Source organism: Chiloscyllium plagiosum, unplaced genomic scaffold (assembly GCF_037043375.1).
Source record: "Chiloscyllium plagiosum isolate Xiang-an unplaced genomic scaffold, Cpla_swu_hap1 HiC_scaffold_44, whole genome shotgun sequence".
In the NCBI taxonomy this organism is placed as follows: domain Eukaryota; kingdom Metazoa; phylum Chordata; class Chondrichthyes; order Orectolobiformes; family Hemiscylliidae; genus Chiloscyllium; species Chiloscyllium plagiosum.
Genome location: NW_028270182.1, coordinates 44,664,354 through 44,683,937, shown reverse-complemented (window position 1 = coordinate 44,683,937; position 19,584 = coordinate 44,664,354). Strand labels below are relative to the sequence as shown.

Genomic DNA, 19,584 nt, shown 5'->3' with positions numbered 1-19,584 from the left:
TCCATGACACACCCTGAGACGCACTATGACCCTCTGACTCACTGTGACTCTCTCTGAGACACATTGTGACACCCTCTGACTCTCCAAACATCCTGTGATATAATAGAAAATTATCCATTTACTGTGAAATTAATTAACCATTTACTATAAAGTTTAAAGAGAATGATTTGTTTAAATCAATGGTGTGCTGACCTTTGTAAACGATGCTTTGATGAAGGGCTGCAGTTAGCTTATCTCTGTTTGATTTCTGTAAGCATTCAACTCAACCTTGCGATAGTCGAACTCAGCAAAAGCTGAATAACTGTTATGTCCAGAACTAGGGGATGAGAGGATAACAACTTGAGTTTCTCCAGTCTCTGCCCTTGAGAGTGTGATAAGGAACGCTATAAGGCAGGTGTCTGTGTAAATGTTTGGGTACTCATTGCATTGAGGCATCTGACTTAGTGTAATGGGTCAATCTTGTAAAATTTTTAATAAAGACCCTTGCTTTGCTCTTGCTAATTATTGAGTCAAGTCAATTTAATTTCCATGACAGTAAACTTGGGGGCTCGTCCCGGGACCCCGCGACTGGATGAGATTCTGAAGATTCCCAGGAATCGCAGGTGCCAGCACCTTGAAGGTCTTTCACTTCATCTTGAGCGCTGAATTGGACCTTTTGCGTGAGAGGACTGGAAATCTGTGGATTGCCCGAGCGCCGGGATTTCAAATCAATTAAGGTTGGGTAATAGTCGTGGTTTACGTAATCCTACATAGAGAGTCATTTTAAGAGAATAAATACAGCAGGAAAAGGGTTCAGTGAACTCTCACGTGGTATTAGAGTAAAGCCCCAATGGAAGGGGATTGCTGTCTCAAGAGTGTTTAAGAGACAGCAAGGCTAAGGGTGGTTTTAGACTTGGAACCACCACTGGCTGAGTTGGACTCGCTTAAGACGTACCAGGTACATGGTTTCTTGGTTTACGAAGACCAAGGCCTTGAGGCGAACGCACCCAATGTGAGAGGGGACCTCCGGAGATAAAAGCAAGTCAAAAGGGAATAGATAACTGTACCACGAGAGTGAGAGACAGAGAGAGAGAGAGAGAGAGAGAGAGAGCGAGAGACAGAGAGAGCGAGACAGAGAGAGAGAGAGACAGAGACAGAGAGAGATGAACACTTTTCCAGTTACACTAAAAATGGGTTCTGGCAAGAGCAAACAAAGGGAGAGTCCACACAAAATTTGGAATGGCCAACCAAAAATACAATACATGCTCAATAATTGTGGCCCAGAATGTGTAAAGCAGTTAGAATTGTGGATTAAGGAATGTGGTTTTCCAAAGGGAGGAAGTTTTAGTAAAAGACAGCTGGAAATATTAAGGTTGAGGTGGGAGGAGAGAGAGAAGGAGAAAATGGACGGAAAGATCGAACCTATGATTTGAAGTGCTTCTTGTATGTGGAAGGCCGAGGCTGATATCAGAGAAAGGAAATCTCAAGTAAAGGACAGACCATATACACGTACAAACACCAGTGCACATGCGGAAAACAACCTAACGATGCTGTACAGTGTCTTAAGTCTGTTTCAGACCCTGACCTTGATGACTTCCCTCCGAGGCCTGCCGCCCCCAGCCCCCCCCCCTCCCCCCCCACCTACTAGAGCCGCCTGGTGAAAGTTCCATGTCAGCGGCCACCGCCCCAGGGCCTGCTGGATCACCTATATCACACCATACCCGCAACAGACCGAAGCAAGAAGGCCTAAAGAAGGACGCCCACTCCAAGATGGAAAGGCATCCAAGGCCTTTCCATGATCACCCCCCGACGGATGATGAGTCAGACAGTGAGGCTACTGGCGTACGATCATCTAACCAGGTCTGTCTGCAAGCCCCAATGGTTGAAGTTGCAGGTCCAGAAGGGCGCCCAGTGTTGGCCCACCAGCCATGGACCATGAGGGATCTGGAAAATGCCTGTGGGCAGTTGCCTGACCCACACGAGGTTGGAGCTAATAAGAAGTGACAAAGTTCTGTACTGAGTTCCGTCCCACGTCACAAAAGATGAGACGTCTCCTGGGATTAAAACTAGGTGCCAATGTCACCAAACACAAATATACCTGACCAGCTGCAAACGTCCGTGCCAGAGCAGCCAACCCGCAAGTGGAAGAGAAGGGAGACTTTAATGCTTTTGTTGCAGCGCTGGCAACCGCCTGTAGGGAGGCATTCCCAGTGTGAATGGACATGACCAAAACAGCAATGTGAAAACAATGGGAAGGTGAGACAGTGTCCCAGTACCTTACACACCTCACTGAAGTCCATAACGCCCACAGTGCACTGAGACGAAATGAGGACATAACGACTGCAGAAATCACACTTTATGAGGCACACCTGAGGAACAGCTTCATCAATGGAATGAAGGAAGAAATAGCGAAATAGGTAAAAGACACATGTATTACCTGGGAAACGGGAGATCTGAATTTGATAGAACAGCATGAAATACGTGCTGAAATATTGCTTACCCAAGAGAAGGATAAGCGGAAACTAAAGATGGAACAGCAAACACATAAAGCTCAGCTTACCCTGATGCAAATGGTCATCCAGCTGTTGGAGGGAGGTGCTGCAGGAAGAGACAGAGGCAGAGGGGGAGGTCACGGAAGAGGAAGAGGTCGCAAAAGAGGCACTGATAGAGGTAGATCTGGCGGGTGCTTTGTTTGGAGAGCAATGGACCACTGAGTGAGACGGTGCCCACACAGACAGCCTCACTCGGCCCTGGACGTGGGACAGCAGGATGACTGACAGGGGAGGCTGAGGTGGAGTTGGGCAGCCCACAAGGTACAGGTAAGCCTCTTTCCTCTATGCTTGGCAACGAAGACTCGCTTATGCTAATCTCTTTTACTCACCTTTCGCGCACTGAGACATATCCCACCTCAATGTTTAGCACTGAGATTGCAAAGTGTAGACGGTATATCCAATATCAAAATAATGTGTATAAGTCGATGCCAACCTCTATGTTATATGTGAAAGTACATCAGTTACCTTTTTGGTAGATACAGGAGCAACATACTCAGTCCTTAAATTAGGCCAGTTTAGACAATCGTCACAAATAAAGATGAGTGAAAGGTTCCTGAACACAATGGGTGCATCAGGAGTCATGATGCGGGAGAGATTATCTGCACCTCTACTAAGCAAAACTAGTATAAGGGAAACATTCCAATTCTCCTTCTTGTTATCAGAATTTTGTCCTTTAAATTTGATGGGCCGGGATCTCATACGGAGACTGGGGTTGGATTTGGTCAGTACTCTGACGAGCTTGCAGATAATTCAAAGAAACGATTTACCAGTGCAGGCTTAAAATAAGACCTACGACCCCTGATGTATGTCTACGAGTGGCTATTAATCCAGAGAGCGATAAGTTCAGTGAGCAATTCACTCACCCTGGAAGCAAGTAACCATGTTAATCCTACTAACACCAATTTTCTTGCTGGAGACATGCTGCACTGCACAGCACACACACATCGCGTTGGCCCTAACGAACCTTAGGGGAAGGATTGGTTGAGGAGATTGGTTAAACCAGATCAGTTATTATTGTGTGAATTTTATTGGAGTGATCACAGATGTGCAGTCAGAGCGAACTTATCTAAAGTATCTGTGATGGCAAGTAGACCCTTTTTTGTTGATGTGGAAGGTTCTGCTCTCACGTGTCACTGGCGAAGGCGTCTCGTGACAGGTGGTAGGATTTAGGAACATGGGTGCTAAAGGCACAAAGAATGAAAGGTTGGGTCTTCAGGGACGATGTGGGTATCTGGTTAAATGCAGATATGCGGACATATAAGAAGAAATTAATTTGGCTAACTCAGGCAGATAGGACAGTCCAGGTAAGACCCGCTAGCCCTGAGATGCCGAGGGGGATAGCCTGGCGTTTCCCTAAGATAGAAGTCTCAAACCCAAGATTAAAAATGGTCCCTACTGAGTTGTAGGCAAAGGGCAACCATGATGGGGCTCATATGGGGCTGTGAGCCCATAAGGATAACCCCGAAGTCTGAGTATCGTCCTTGCAGAGCACAATACCTGTTAAAACTCGAAGCCATAGAAGGAATTATTGCAGTCTTTGAATCCTCCTAAAGGCTGGAGTGATAATCCCCTGTGAAAACTCACCATTGAGAACTCACCATTTATCCAGTCAAAAAGACAAACATTCCCAGTGAACTGGAGGAATGGAGATTTGTTCAAGACCTGCAGGCTGTCAATGACACACTTGTTCCACGTGCCCCAAATGTTCTCAATCCCTATACTATATTGGTTCAAATTTCACCGGACAGGAAATGGTTCCCTGTTGTGGATTTAGCAAATGCCATCTTTAGTGTACTGGTACACCCAGATAGTCAATTCTGGTTCGCTTTTTCATTCAAAAGGAAATCATATACCTTCACACGAGGTTATTGTGAGTCCCCCACCATATATAATGTGGCTCTATGCAGGAGCCTGGAGACTCTTGTTCAAACCCCGAAGTCAGTGCTTGTGCAGTATGTAGATGATTGCTTGACTGCGGCACCAACAAAGGAACAACGTGGAAGGAGACCTTTGCGTTGCTCTGCCATCTGGCGCTGGAAGGGCACAAAGCCAGTCTCGCAAAGCTACAATTTGTGCAACAACAGGTGAAGTTCTTAGGTCACCTAATATCTGAATAAGGGAAGGCTATTGGTCATGACAAAGTTCAAGCAATCCAGCAAATTCCAAAGCCTCATACGAAGAGACAATTGCTATCCTTTTTGGGCATGTGCTCCTACTGTAGAATGTTTAAAGCACATTCCACAACCCTTGAGGCTCCCCTAAGTGACATAGCCCATGGGGTTGCAGAACCAGTGTCAATTACAGTGGACCCCAGAGGCCGAGAGTGCCTTTGTTGATTAAAAAAGGGGCGCTCCAAACTACAACTATACTGGGGATTCTGAACCCAAACCAGCCTTTTGTACAAACGGTAGATGATTAGCGTGGCTGCATGACATCTGTGCTGTTACAGGATCATTGGGGAAGATTGAAGCCGATGGAAATATTTTTCAGCTAAACTTGACCCCGTAGTGGCAAGATTGCCTCAATGCCTGTTAGCTGTGGCTGCAGCTGAAAAGGCTGTTGTAGCATCCAGGGATGTAGTCGGCGATGATGATTTAACCCTTCTGGTCCCACATGCAGTATCCTGACTGCTTTCCGAGCAAACGACCGCACACATGTCAGCAGCACGTTGGCTCCGATACAATACTGTGTTATTAGAAACGCCTAACGTTACAATAAAGCGATGCAACCCTGCTAGCCTTCTCCCTACAGAAGGAGACAGAGACCCACACGACTGTGTTGCTGTAACGAATGAAATTTGCAGCCCCAGACCAGATTTGCAGGATTCACCATGTCAGAATCCAGACATGGAGTTTTTTTTTTGTGTGGATGGGTCAGCACTCAGGAGCAAGGGGACAGGCCAGGATTGTGTTGGGTATGATGCAGTGACTACCTACGAGGTAGTCAAAGTGGGATCACTTCCTTCTCATTTGTCAGCGCCATCAGCGGAGCTGATTGCCTTGACTGAGACCTGTAAGTTGGCTGAGGGAAGGACAGTGAATATTTACACCAATAGCACATATGCATTCGGAGTTGTACATGATTTGGGAATCCTGTGGAAACACAGGAGCTTCTTGACCTCCACCGGAAAGCCCATCACACACCGCGACCTGATTTCCGACCTTCTGGAAGCGGCCCTGTTGCCTAAATCAATCGCTGTGTGTAAGTGTGAAGCTCACACAAAAAATAATGATTTTATTTCCCAAGGCAATGCAAGGGCAGGCTCAGCAGCAAGAACGGCAGCCCAGTAGCTGCCAACTGAGCAGATTGACATGTGTATTATAAACATTTGTACTCCAACAGCAGATGTCCGGGAGTTACAGTCACAGGCTACACCAGAAGAAAATCGTGAGTGGACGAGAGCAGGATGCAGTGTGAGGGAAGGAGTATGGTGTGGTCCCAATGGGAAACCCTGTCTACCACCATCATTATTTCCATTACATGCCAAACTGACACACGGTAAGGACCATGTGTCAAAAGGGTGGGCGTACGACAGTATTTTGGGACACTGATACACTAAGGGATTTCCTCATTTATCTCAGAAATATTGTTTTATCTGTGTCACTAATAATGTGGGGAGGTGAATACAGATGAGTCAGGCAGCACACCCCCAACCCCAAAAACCTTTTGAACATTTGCAGATGGATTTCATTGAGGTAACGCCCAGTGAAGGGAAAAGGTATTGTCTGGTAATAGTTGACATGTTTTCCAAATGGATGGAAGCGTTCCCCACGTCCAAACAGGATGCCAGTGCAGTAGCCAAGGCTTTGCTAACTGAGATAATTCCGAGATGGGGCATCCCTGAAAAGGATCAATAGTGACAATGGGACACCATTTGCCAATAATGCCTTCCAGCAGATCAGTGATTATTTGGTAAAATATATGAGACAACCCTGTGCCTACCACCCAGTGAGTAGTGGGACAGTGGAAAGAGAAAATGCTACCCTAAAAAATAAATTGACAAAATGTTGTGAGGAACTAGGGGTGACATAACAAAGGCACTTCCGATCTAATGTATATGAGATCGAGGAGGAGAGGAAGAGTTAATCCTAGCCCGTTTGAGATTTTGTTTGGTAGACCACCCAACACAGGAATGGGCCCAAGACCTAAGGTAACACAGATAACAGGCCGCTATGAGGATGAGATGTTGTGTTACTGTATAAAATTCTCTGCACTTTTGTCTCAAATACAGAATCAAGTGAAAGCAGCACTACCCCAACCAGCAGGAGGGAAGCTGCATGATTAAGAACCTGGAGACTGGATAGTGGTGAAAGACTTCAGTAGGAACAACTGGAAGGCGAAGAGATGGCTTGGACACTTTTAAGTGCTCATCACAACACAGACAGCAGTTAAGATCGCAGAAAGAGCCACATGGATACACACCAGCCATTACAAGCGTGTAGCTGGGCCCGAGGAGATATCGGACAGCATCAGAACCAATTAAGTGCAAGTAGTGATTAGAAGCCTCATACGATTATGGGGCTGCCGCAGCTCACGCATGGGCTGTGTACAGGGCACATCAGAGCAAGTGAAGATTCCACCACAAGGCTGTGTTAGGTGGTATATGAGGATAGGCCTGGTGTTTCCTAAACATTTTTGATGTATAGCTATTACGGTTCTGTATTTCTTTGTAGTTGTTGCTGTAGTTGGGCTTGATGTCATAAAATGACAAAAAGGGGGAAAATGAAATGGGAAGTTATCCATTTACTGTGAAATTAATTATCCATTTACTGTGAAATTTAAAGCGAATCCTTTTCTTTAATTCAATGCTGTACTGAGCTTTGTAAGCGATGCTTTGTTGAAGGGTTGCCGTCAGCTTAACTGTGTGTGAATTCAGTAAACATTCTACTTGACCTTGAGATAGTCGAACTCAGCGAAGGCTGAAGAACCATTATGTCTGAGAGACCAGGGAATTGCCCTTGAGAGTGTGACAAGGAACACTATATGGCAAGCATCTGTACAATATTTCCGTGCTCTTTGCATTAAGGCATCTGGCGTAGCGTAGTGAGTCAATCCTGCAGGATTCAAAATAAAGATCCTTTCTTTGCTCCTGCTAATAGTTGAGTAGATTTAATTTCCACGACAATGATCCTTGATTGTATTTTAGTTGAGAAAATCTACAGCACCATCTTCATTGATCTGATCTGATACTAGCTTAATAAACTGACAAACTGACCTTTCTTGTCTATACATGTGTTCTCCATTTGCATCTCTATTCTAGTTGCTTCTTGTAAATCCAATGTTTCTGAGGAACAAATTATTCTCCCCAAATGGGAGACTCTAGAAGTATCCTCAATATTTTAATTATATTATATTGGCTATTCTTTATTACAGTGGTTGTCTCTTCTTTTATGAAAAGAGATGGTAATTGAAAACTCTTCAGTCCTCTGACCACACTTCCATATCTATGGATCATTAAATAGTTAACATCAATCACTTTGCTGTTGTGTCCATTCCTCAGAAACACTCAGACATCCCATCCAGACTGAGCAAATGTATTAATTTACCATGTTATAAAACAAATTAGTTTGAATGGGGTTCAGTGGACCTGCTCGTTCAGTGATTTTAGTTAATGTGAGTCTCCATGCATCAAGTTATTTCACTAAAAGGTTTACTTCCTATTAATAAGGGGCACTTACAATACTATCACATAGTATCAGTAGGAACTTCACTTTCAGCACTACCCAGGAACAACAGTTCGACAGTGAGGGAGAGAAGAGATCAAAGTCTGAGAACAATGCGCGAGAGTGTTCCAACAATGGACCAGAATATGACAACAATAGGGTGGAATGTTACAATACTCACCAGGGGTTTATATTTGGGTCTTCACAATCTTCCTCAAGATCGGGTTGATCTTAAGAGTGCTTTGGTTGATTCAAGCTGATTGCTATCCTCTCCTCACTATTATTCCTGGTAAGTCTTTCTATCTGACTATGAATTCAATAAACCTTGTTGAACTAACTTACTGTCCTCGTAATTTAAATACTGAAAAAAAGGAAGCTGTTGCCATGACTTCTGTCCACAAACTCCATTCCTAACCAAACAATTTTAATGCCAATATCTGAAGTGGAATCAAACTGCGTATAACTGCAAAATGTACTTCGGCTCTAAGCTGATATGTATTTCCATATTCTCTCAGCACCAATCCTGTTCACTATCAACTCCGCAATATCTCAGGTCTACCATTTTGTCTCAGTCTAGCTGCTGAATAAACCATCATCTGCACCTTTGTTATATCCAGATTCATATGTTCCTATTCTCTTCCTGCCACAAACAATTTGACCAGAAATGGTTCTGTTCGCCAAGCTGGGAATTTGTGTTGCAGACGTTTCTTCCCCTGTCTGGGTGACATCCTCAGGGCTTGGGAACTTCCTGTGAAGCGCTTCTGTGATCTTTCCTCCGGCATTTGTAGTGGTTTGAATCTGCCGCTTCCGGTTGTCAGTTCCAGCTATCCGTTGCAGTGGCCGGTATATTGGGTCCAGATCGATGTGCTTATTGATTGAATCTGTGGATGAGTGCCATGCCTCTAGGAATTCCCTGGCTGTTCTCTGTTTGGCTTGTCCTATAATAGTAGTTATACTGACAACCGGAAGCGGCAGATTCAAACCACTATAAATGCCGGAGGAAACATCACAGAAGCGCTTCACAGGAGGCTCCCAAGCACTGAGGATGTCACCTAGACAGGGGACGAAACGTCTGTAACACAAATTCCCAGCTCGGCGAACAGAACCACAACAACTTCTCCCAAACTTTGACCAGAAATGTTGGGTGTTCTCCCTGAAAGGTGCTGACTTCAGGAGAGTCAGTGGTATTGTGATAATATCACTAGACTTGCGATCAGAGCCCCAGGCTATTACTGTGGATAGTCAGAGCCTTTTTTCCCAGGATACTAATCTCAATTACAAGGGGACATAGTTTTAAGGTAAGAAGGGAAAGTTTTAAGGAGATGTGAGACAGCAGTTTTACACCGATGGTGATAAGTACCTGAAAGGTAATGGTGGAGGTGGATACAATAGCAATTTCTTGAATAAGTAGGGAATCAAGGGATATGGACCATGAAAAGATAAAAGGTTTTTTATTTGGAAAGGCATCAAGTGTGAGCACAGTCTTAGTAGGCCGAAGGGCCTGTTCCTGTGCTGTACTGTTCTTTATTCATTACTCTTTGTTTCCTCTGTAATTTAGATTAGATTAGATTACTTACAGTGTGGAAACAGGCCCTTCGGCCCAACAGGTTCACACTGACCCATTCCCCTACATTTACCCTTCACCTGTTTGAGGTTTGGTAGTTCGTTAAAGACGAGCAACAACTGCCAATTTCCAAGCACCGTCCTACAACTCATCCGCTTTATCCTCAATTACAATCTCTTCACCTTTCACAACGGTGAAGACACACGTTTCAACCACGGGGACCAAATTTGCATCCCAATATGCCAACATCTTTCGGCACATGTCTGAACAAGATTTCTTCTCTACGCAGGACCTCCAACCAACACTATACACCAGGTACATCAACGACTTTTTCTTCCTCTGGACCCATGTCGAGGAGTCACTGATAAAACTACACAGTGATATGAACAAGTTTTATCCCACCATCAAACTCAAACTGGACTATTCTCTATTGTCTCATTTTGGACACATGTATCTCCATCAAGGATGGACACCTCACTCTACCGCAAACCCACAGATAACTTCACAATGCTACACTTCTCCAGCTTCCACCCAAAACATATTAAAACAGCCAGCCCCTATGGACAAGCCTTACGCATACACAGAATCTGTTCAGATGAGGAGGAGTTGTTTAAAAGAGTTGCATCACCTCCTTGGTACACTGCGCAGTACGTTCTAAGTGCTGAATGCAAGTTCCTATGCAACTCTTTAGAGGGGCTGAATAGTTTATTCCTGGGCCTCAGTAAGAGCCTTGAGGAATTCACTGAGAGATGTGTTGTGTGACATTACAAGGGAGGTAGGAGCACCAGTTGGCCATTCGCTCACTGCTACATCATTCAGACAGATCAAAGCTGATCTGAATGTAGCTGAACTCCCTGTCCATCTCTGTTCCCAATATACATGAGCTTCCTTGACCATCAAGGAGCTACTGAGCTCAGCCTTGAATATCTTCACTGCTCCCTGCAGATGAGAATTCCACAGTTATCACACCCCTCAGGACAAAGGAGCATCCTCACCTCAATCTGAAATGGGAGCACCCTGACATTTAAAGTGATTGTCTTTGCACCAAATCACCTCCTACTTATGACATGATGCACAACAAATAAGAACAGATGTAAACCATTCAAACGCCTCAAACCTGACCCACATTAGCACTGGCTGTCTAGTTGATCAAATATCTATCAAATTCAGCCTTCACTGCTCTCTGGGAAACACATTATCAGATACATCCTTATCTCAGTCTGAAATGGAAGAGGCCACATTTTCAAACATTCTCCAGTTCCCCTAGTTCGACACACCCGCACGTGGGGATCCATCCTCTCAGCATCCACCCTGTCAATTCCCCTCAGGGTCAGTTATGTCTCAATATGATCATACCTATTTCTGCTGAACTTCAAAGTTATCCATCCAAACTGCGCAACATTTCCACATGGGATGAACTGGTCATCCCAGGAATTAACTGAGTGAGTTGTGTCCATACACCTTCTCATGTAATTAAATTCTTTCTGAGGTAAAGAGATTTTAAAAAGCCCTATACAGTCCTCCAGCTGTGATCTCAGTAAAACTGAGAACAGCTGCAGCAACGCTTCCTTCATGGGTGACTCCTTGCAAGAAACATTAAAATTGAGACAAGAGCTGGAGGACACTTGATTTTTTAAGTCTTAAATAAGGCAACTTTGATTGGTTACAGAGATGAAGAGATTTTTCTCCTTTTCTCAGAGCGCTGTGAGGCATAGAATTACAGAATAGAATCCTTAAAGTGCACAAGATGCCATGTTGCCCCTCACGTCTGCACTGACCTCAGGCCCAACACCCCCACTGATCCCTGCATTTCCCAGAGCTAATCCAAATAACTTGCACAATCCTGGTCATTCTTAGGCAAATGTACCATGGTCAATAATCTAACCTGCACATTTTTGGCCTGGACTACAGATTAGAAACCCATGCAGACACAGGGAGAATGTGCATACTCCACACAGACTGTTGACACAGACTGGAATGAAGCCCATGCTCCTGGCGCTGTGAGGCAGCAGTACTAACCAAGAAGGTACGGTAACCTTACCTCCAAATTAATGTATAATTTGTTTGCTTGCCTTCCTCATAGATAATGTAGTGATGATCTTCCTGCTGCTTGATTAAGAATGTGGATTGTATCGATGTGATACCCATTACTTGGTGGCAATGGTAGTGGCAGGTCGACTGGTCGTTATCCTCAACCTGATCCTGAGTCACATTCTGATTGTTTATTGAAAACACCACAGTTTCCTCTCGGGCGTCCTCATGTGTAATATCTATGCTGTAATGCTTTACATCGGTCGGATGGTCCTGTCTGGTTTGCCATCACTTTTACCATCGATTGATTTGTGGCCATTTGTGGCCAGAAGCTGAATTTAAATATTGCAGTTAGAAAACTGCTCTGGAAACACCGACTGTGCTGAGCTGTTTAAAGAACATCTTCTGGTATTTTATGCTCCCAAGTCGGTATTGACTGGATAACGCCCCCTGGCTTTGTGATGTAACAATCGGTGTTTATTACTCTTGAGCCTACGTATTGGTCTACGTATCAACATGAATTGTGCTGGAATTGGGATTCATGATGCAGTTTCTCAGTTGCTGCATGGTATTTTTGCCACGACCCTGACAAAGTTCAGGCAGCAACTGAAGAAGGTGCTGAAATATCCTTTCACTCTAATCAATGAGTGAATCGATCAAATTCATTTGGTGTGTACTTATTGGGCCGAACGGCCTGTTTCCGCACTGTAGGGATTCTACGAGTACATAGATGTGTCAGTGTTGGACTGGCCAAAGTTAAAAACCACACAAGACCTGGTTATAGTCCAACTGGTTTATTTAGAAGTACACTAGCTTTCGAGAGCTTCATTGGGTAGTTAGTGGGGCAAGATCATAGAACACAGAATTTACTATAAATTCGGTGTCCTGTGATCCTGCCCCACTAGCTCCCTGATGGAGGAGCAGCGTCCAGTCAGTCCAGGTTTTTCTCACTTTAATTCAAATTCACAGCAATGAAGCAGCCTATCACAATGATAACAGACTGAGGCCAGGTGACTGAGGTATCAGTGGGGGAACACTTTGGGGCCAGTGACCAAAGTGTGATTAATTTTAAAGTAGCAATGGTTGTGTGTGTGGGAAATCATGTCACACGAACTTGACTGATTTTTTTGAAGAAGTAACAAAGAGAATTGATGAGGGCAGAGCGGTGAACGGGATCTGTATGGACTTCCGTAAGGTGTTTGACAAAGTTTCCCATGGGATACTGGTTAGCAAGGTTACATCATATGGAATACAGGGAGAATTAGCTATTTGAATTGACTCGAAGGCAAGAGGTGGTGGTGTAATTTTGTTTTTCAGACTGGATGCCTGTGCCCACTGATGTGCTCCAAGGATCGGTGTTGAGTTCACTGCTTTTCATCATTTATATAAATGATTTTGATGCAAACGTAGGAGGTATAGTTAGTAAGTTTGCAGATGGCAACAAAATTGGAGGTGCAGTGGACAGTGAAGAAGTTTACCTCAGAGTATAATGGGATCTTGATCAGATGAGCCAATGGGCCGAACAGTGCAGTTGGATTTTAATTTAGATAAACACGAGGTGCTGCATTTTGGAAAAGCAAATCAGAGCATGTAATATCCAATTAATGGTAAGGGTGTGTTGCTGAACAAAGAGACGTTGCAGTGCAATAGTTCTTTGTAAGTAGAGTTGCAGGCAGATAGGATAGTGACGAAGGCATTTGGCCTTCTTTCCTTTCTTGCTCAGATGATTGAGTATCGGAATTAGGAGGTCATGTTGTGGCTGTACAGGACATTGGTTAGGCCACGTGCAATTCTGGTCTCCTTCCAAACGAAGAATGTTGTGAATCTTGAAAGGGTTCAGAAAATATTTACAAATATATTGCCAGGGTGGAGGATTTGAGCTATAGTGAGAGGCTGAAATAGGCTGGGGCTGTTTTCCCTGGAGCGTCGGAGGCTTCTCAATTTTCATATAATCACGAGGGGCATGGATCGGACGAGGTATTTTCCCTGGGGTGAGAGAGTCCCAAATTGGAGAGCATAGGCTTAGAGGAAGAGGGAAAGATATAAAATGGACCTAAGGAGACAACTTTTTCACATAGAGGATGGTGTGTGTATGGAATGAGATACCGAAGGAAGTAGTGGAGATTGGTACAATTACAGGCTTCAAAAGGCATCTGGACGGGAATATGAATAGTAAAGTTTAGAGGGATACAGGCCAGGTGCTGGCAAAAAAAAGACTAGATTAGTTAGGATATTTAGTTGGCATGAATGAGTTGGACCGAAGGGTTTGTGTCCATGCTGTACATCTCTATGACTAAGTGCAGTATAACAGAGCATTCAGGGCTCCCTTAGTGACAACAAGGGAGTGTTTGCACTGTGGTGATATTTGTGCTCTAAACTTACACATCTGTACATGAAAAACACCTCAACGTACAGAGGTGTCTAGACTTGAATTCTCTAACCAGAGACTGTGAGAACGAGAACATTTCTGGGGGGCATGATAGATGGATGTAGCTTCACAAATCAAAACACATGTATCCTTCAGTTCCTTTGTTAAAAAAAAACTTTCTCATTTAAACTGACTAACAGTTCCAGTACCAACTGTCGTTTGTGGAAGAGAGTTCCAAACCTCTCACATCCTTTGTGTGTAGATGTGCATCCTAACATTTCTCCTGAACGCTCTGGCTCTCACTCTCAGACGGTGGCCCCTCGTTAGAGAATTGCCAGCCAATGGAAATCATTTATCTTTTTCTGTTAATGTCTTGGAGGACTTCACTCAGATCAGCCCTTAACCTTCAAGACTCTTGCGAACACAGGCTTCATTTGTATATAAAAAAACAGAAATTGTTCAGCAGCTCTGGCAAGCATCGATGAGAGAGAAAGTAGACTAAATGTTTCAAATCCGGAAACCCTTCTTCAGAACTAAGTTGCATGATCTCTCTTCATGCCTTCAGAACATATGAAGCCAAAACAGATGACAGAACACTAAAGTCAGGAAGTTCTGCAGCAGCAGTGACTTTGGGAGTCTCTGTTAATGGAAAATTGTAACATGAATGCTGCTCACTGGATTGTTATCACTGTTCTGGGGTCTGGATATGGCTGACCAATCAATGAGATGGCGACGTTGTTGTTCAAAAGGTTAAACCAGAGAGCAGATCAGCAGCAGATTAAGGTAAGTCCAAAATGTTTTTCTGCCACACCAGGAACGCCATTAAAAGCAAGGATGGTGTAGAACACCTTCCCCACCTTCTGAGGTGGTGGATGCATTTTTCCATGTGAGGTGATCTGTCCCTTCAGGCAGCTGGCAAGCTTATGTTTGAAACTCTGGGCTGATGCATTCCCAGAGATATTGCCTGAAACTGTCTGAAAGCTCCTTTGGGAGATTGACACGACAGCATTGCTCAGCTTTGTGTCAAAACTCTGACAATGAAAAAACTAATTACAATAACAAGTTTAATCCCAGTTATGAAGGAGCGTTGCTGATTAGTATATCATAATGAAATAACAAAAAAACCGAACCTGGGATCTCTCAGCAATAATGCTGCCCACACAAATACCATGAGCCCCATCACAAGATTACAAATAATTTCAACCAATGCTGCATCGAGCCAGTTTATTCCATATCTCAGAGCTGGTCTTCTGTTCTCTAGAGTAGGAGCTGCCCTCTTTAAACAAGAGCATTTCACTCACTGATGGAAATGTGATTCTTCTTACACACTAAATGTATGCATTACTGCCGAGGTCAGCATTTATTCCTCATCCCTAATTGCCCAGGTTCCAAAGGCACAGGAAGGGGTCTGGCTTCCAACAATGGAGGCATCACTGATGTCACTCTTATTGTCATTCTCCATCCTTCCCAAAGGGCAACTAGGAACGAGTAATAAACGCTGGCTCAGCCAGTGATGCCCACATCCCATGAATGGATAAGAATAAAGTGATAACCCTGGAGGGTCCATCTACCTTATAGCCCCTGGTCTGTATTCATCAGGATCATACCCATGTGTTAGGATATGTGCCTTTTCCAAACTGCAATCATAACCACCAGTATCCCGAGATATATCAAGGTGAGTGCAGTTCGGACCACAGCTTGATGTGAGAGGAGCCAAACTCATGGATGACAGGCTATGGGCATGTGATCATATGGCCAGTTCCTTCACATTTACGTAAGAGTGGTCCCTGTCAATGTCCCCTCTATCTCCACATTATGTGGGAGGAAGATATGATTAGCCATCTAAATACATTTTTAAATATAATTCCGTTAATTTAGACATCATCCTAACTTCGTCACTTGGGATAATTGGAATCCCTAGCACTGAGAGTGCCCTTACAGTTGCCATTAAACCAGACCTTGGTGAGCTGCTGTAATTGGGGTGGATGGCGGTCCAGTGGTCAGCATTGCTGCCTCACAGCACCAGGGACATGGCTTCATTTCTAGCCTTGGGCGACTGTCTGTGTGGAGATTGCACATTCTCCCCGTGTCTGCATGGGTTTCCACCCACAGGGCAAAGATGTGCAGGTTAAGTGAATTGGCCATGCTAAATTGCTCACAATGATAGGTGCTTTGTCGGGGGTAAATATAGGGTAGGGGAATGGGTCTGAGTGGGTTCCTTTTCAGAGGGCCGGTGTGGACTTGTTGGGCTGAAGAACCTGTTTCCATATTATAGGGAATGTAATTTAAACTGACAGTGAGATATATTGGGGTGGGTCTTCTCCTGGAACAAATGTTTACACTGTTTGTCACAAATTTGCTATAGGGCTTTCCCTTGGCTGGCCCGTCTGAACTCCTTCCTTATCCTGTTCCTGCAGATACTGCACAGGGTGTCCCAGCAATAATGACGGTGGGCAACAATACTGCATTCTGTGCAGTATCTACAGCACAGAGACCCAGAGATGGAGGGCAGGAGGAAGTCTGTGATTTTGCTCCTCACCATCTCTTGGAGCTTCATCCTCCAGTTGTTAATCAATGCTTTAAGTTTCTTACATTCTGTTATTCAAGGAATCCATCCTGAAGATTACTCGCTTTTCCTGCATAACTTCACAAAACTTGGTTATATGCTGCAGACCCTAAGTTGGTACACAAACAAGTTTATTTATGCAGCAACATTATCTCAGTTCAGAGTGAAGATCACGAACACAGCAAAGTAACGACTTACACAAATTCCTTGCATAATGAATAAATAAAACTCATTAGTGAAGCCACAGGAGGGTCCTGTTGTTCCAGACATGAAACAATTTATCAAATTCATTCATGGGATGTTGGCGTCACTGCCCAGGTTTATTACCCATCCCTAGTTGCCCCTTGAGAAGTTGGTGGTGAACTGCCTTCTTGAACCGCTATTGTCCATGTCGGTCAACCCATAACGTTGTTAGGGAAGGAATTCCAGGAATTTGACACAGGGATATATTTCCACTTCAAGATGGCGAGAGACATGGAAGGCAGTTTGCATAACATGGTGCTCCCATGTATTTGTTGCCATTGTCCTAAATGGAAGTGGCTGTGGGTTTATTAGGTGCTGTCTGAGGATCTTTGGTGAATATCTGCACTGCATTTGTAGGTGGTACACACTGCTGCTACTGAGCATCTTTGGTGGAGGGAGTGGATATTTGTGGGTGGGGTGCCAATCAAGCAGGTTGCTTTGTCCTGGATGGTGTCAAGTTTCTTGAGTGTTTATTGGAGCTGCATTCATACAGGCAAGTGGAGCATATTCCATCACATCCTACAGAGAGTCCTTATCCCAGTGTAGAGGCAGGGTTGATCTGGGAACCGGCAGATTCCCCATCTGAGCATAATCCAAAGGACTTGTCCAGGAAAGTGGAATTTCCTACTGGGTAAGTCCTATCAGCTTGGAACCCTGTAAGTGTCCATCAAAAAGCAAATTCTTCAGCGGTACTGATACCGTTAAACAGACCAGTTAATCTGTAAATATTCCATGTCAAACAACCCTATCCTAATGTCCCAAATAGCTACCTATGAGCTATTTTGAAGTGAGATATCGTGGCAGGTGATTACATGATATTATTAGAACCCACTCACCAAAGAAATGGCTGGCCTCTATTTTTCAGCATCAAGCTTCCAGTTTCTTTGGGCTGCTTATCCATTGCAGTCTCATCAGAAATTTCCTGCCATTGATTACGATGCAGAGGTCGAACCTCTCTGTTAATTAAACCAAACACCCAGAGAGTCTTGGTTCACTCTGCAATCTGTTAAAATAATAGGGGCAGAGAACTCTAAACTTCCAATACATTAAGAAAATTATAATTATTTTCTTAGCTCTATTAGTGAACACTAAACAACTGTTCACAAATCCAAGTCCCCTTCTTTTACCTACTTAGTATCTGACTCCAACTCCACAAAAGTACACTGTTACAATTATTAAACTCGACACTTATGAAGCAATGCATTAACTTAATCTCAAGACCAAACAGGTTCCTCTGAATTCCATCCTCTGGCTGCTGATCTCGCTGGGCCGTCTTGTTCGTTTTTTTTTAATGTGAGAAGGTTTTACATGAAAAGGTACTTTGGTTGAAATTGTTTTCTAATTTCTTTGAGAGGAAGATGTGAGATGGCCATTTAGCTCTCGGGCTCGACAGCAGTTGCTCGCTATTCGATGGCAGTTGGTCTCTCCCATACTTTCAAAATACCGGTTTTATATAACACCCACGACTCAATAAACTCTTATAATCAGTTTCAAGGTGTCAAAATAATCAAACCAAATGGTTTCTGGTATCCTGGGCATAATTGAAACTAATTGGGTAAATTGGAAGTATGGTCAAAACAGCAACGAAACCTCAGGTAATTTGAACATGTATCTATTTTGGAACTCAGTTGATGTGGCATGGTGGCTCAGTGGTTAGCACTGCTGCCTCACAACACCAGGGACCCGGTTTCGATCCCAGCCTCGGGTGACTGTATGCACATTTGCACAATGTCTGCGTGGGTTTCCTCTGGGTGCTGCGGTTTCCTCCCACAATCCAAAAATGTGCACGCCAGATGAATTGGTCTTGAGCAATTGCCCATAGCGCTAGATGCGTCCGTCAAGGGTAAACATCGCGTAGAGAGAATGGCTCTGGGTGGGTTACTCTTCGGCAGGTTGGTGTGGACTTTTTGGGCCAAATGGCCTGTTTCCATACTGTAGGAAATCTAACCCTAACAGGATCTAACCCACCCAAACAATCCTGTGAGGTTGGAATTGAACCTAGATCCACGGTGCTGCAAGGCAGCAGTGCTAACCATGTGCCACTGAGCTGGTCAGTGCTAGGCCCATTGTTGTTTGTTATCTATATCAATGATTTGGATGAGGATGTTTAAGGCATGATTAGTAAGTTTTCAGATTACACTAAAATAAGTGATGGAGGTTCTCAGCAATTGCCACAAGGCCTTGACCAGCTGGGGAATTGGGCTGAGAAATGGCAAATGGAGTTTAATATAGACAAGGGCAAGATCGAGCATTTTGGAAAGTCACATCAAGACAGGGGTTTCATGGTGAATGGTAGGAACTGAAGGAGTGTAGTGGGACAGAGGGACCTTGGATTCCGGGTACACGGTTCTCTGAGAGTGGAGTCACAGGGAGAGAGGGCAGTGAAGTAGGCTTTCGGCACATTGGGCCATTCATTCGTCAGGGCATGGAACATCGAAGTTGGGAAGTTCTGTTGTAGTTGTGCAGGATGTTGGTGAGGCCGCACTTGGAATATTGTGTTCAGTTTTACCCACCTTGGATGTTATTAAGGATATTATTACTAACAAAGGATGTTATTAAACTGAAAAGAGTGCAGAAGGAATTTACAAGGATATTGCCAGAACTCAACTAGATGGTTA

At 44.1% G+C, this 19,584-nt stretch overlaps 1 pseudogene; it reads left to right on the top strand.

The window, feature by feature from the left end:
• The first annotated feature begins 1,647 nt into the window (after positions 1-1,647).
• On the top strand, positions 1,648-16,913 carry LOC148137392 (uncharacterized; annotated as a pseudogene).
• The last annotated feature ends 2,671 nt before the right edge of the window (positions 16,914-19,584 follow it).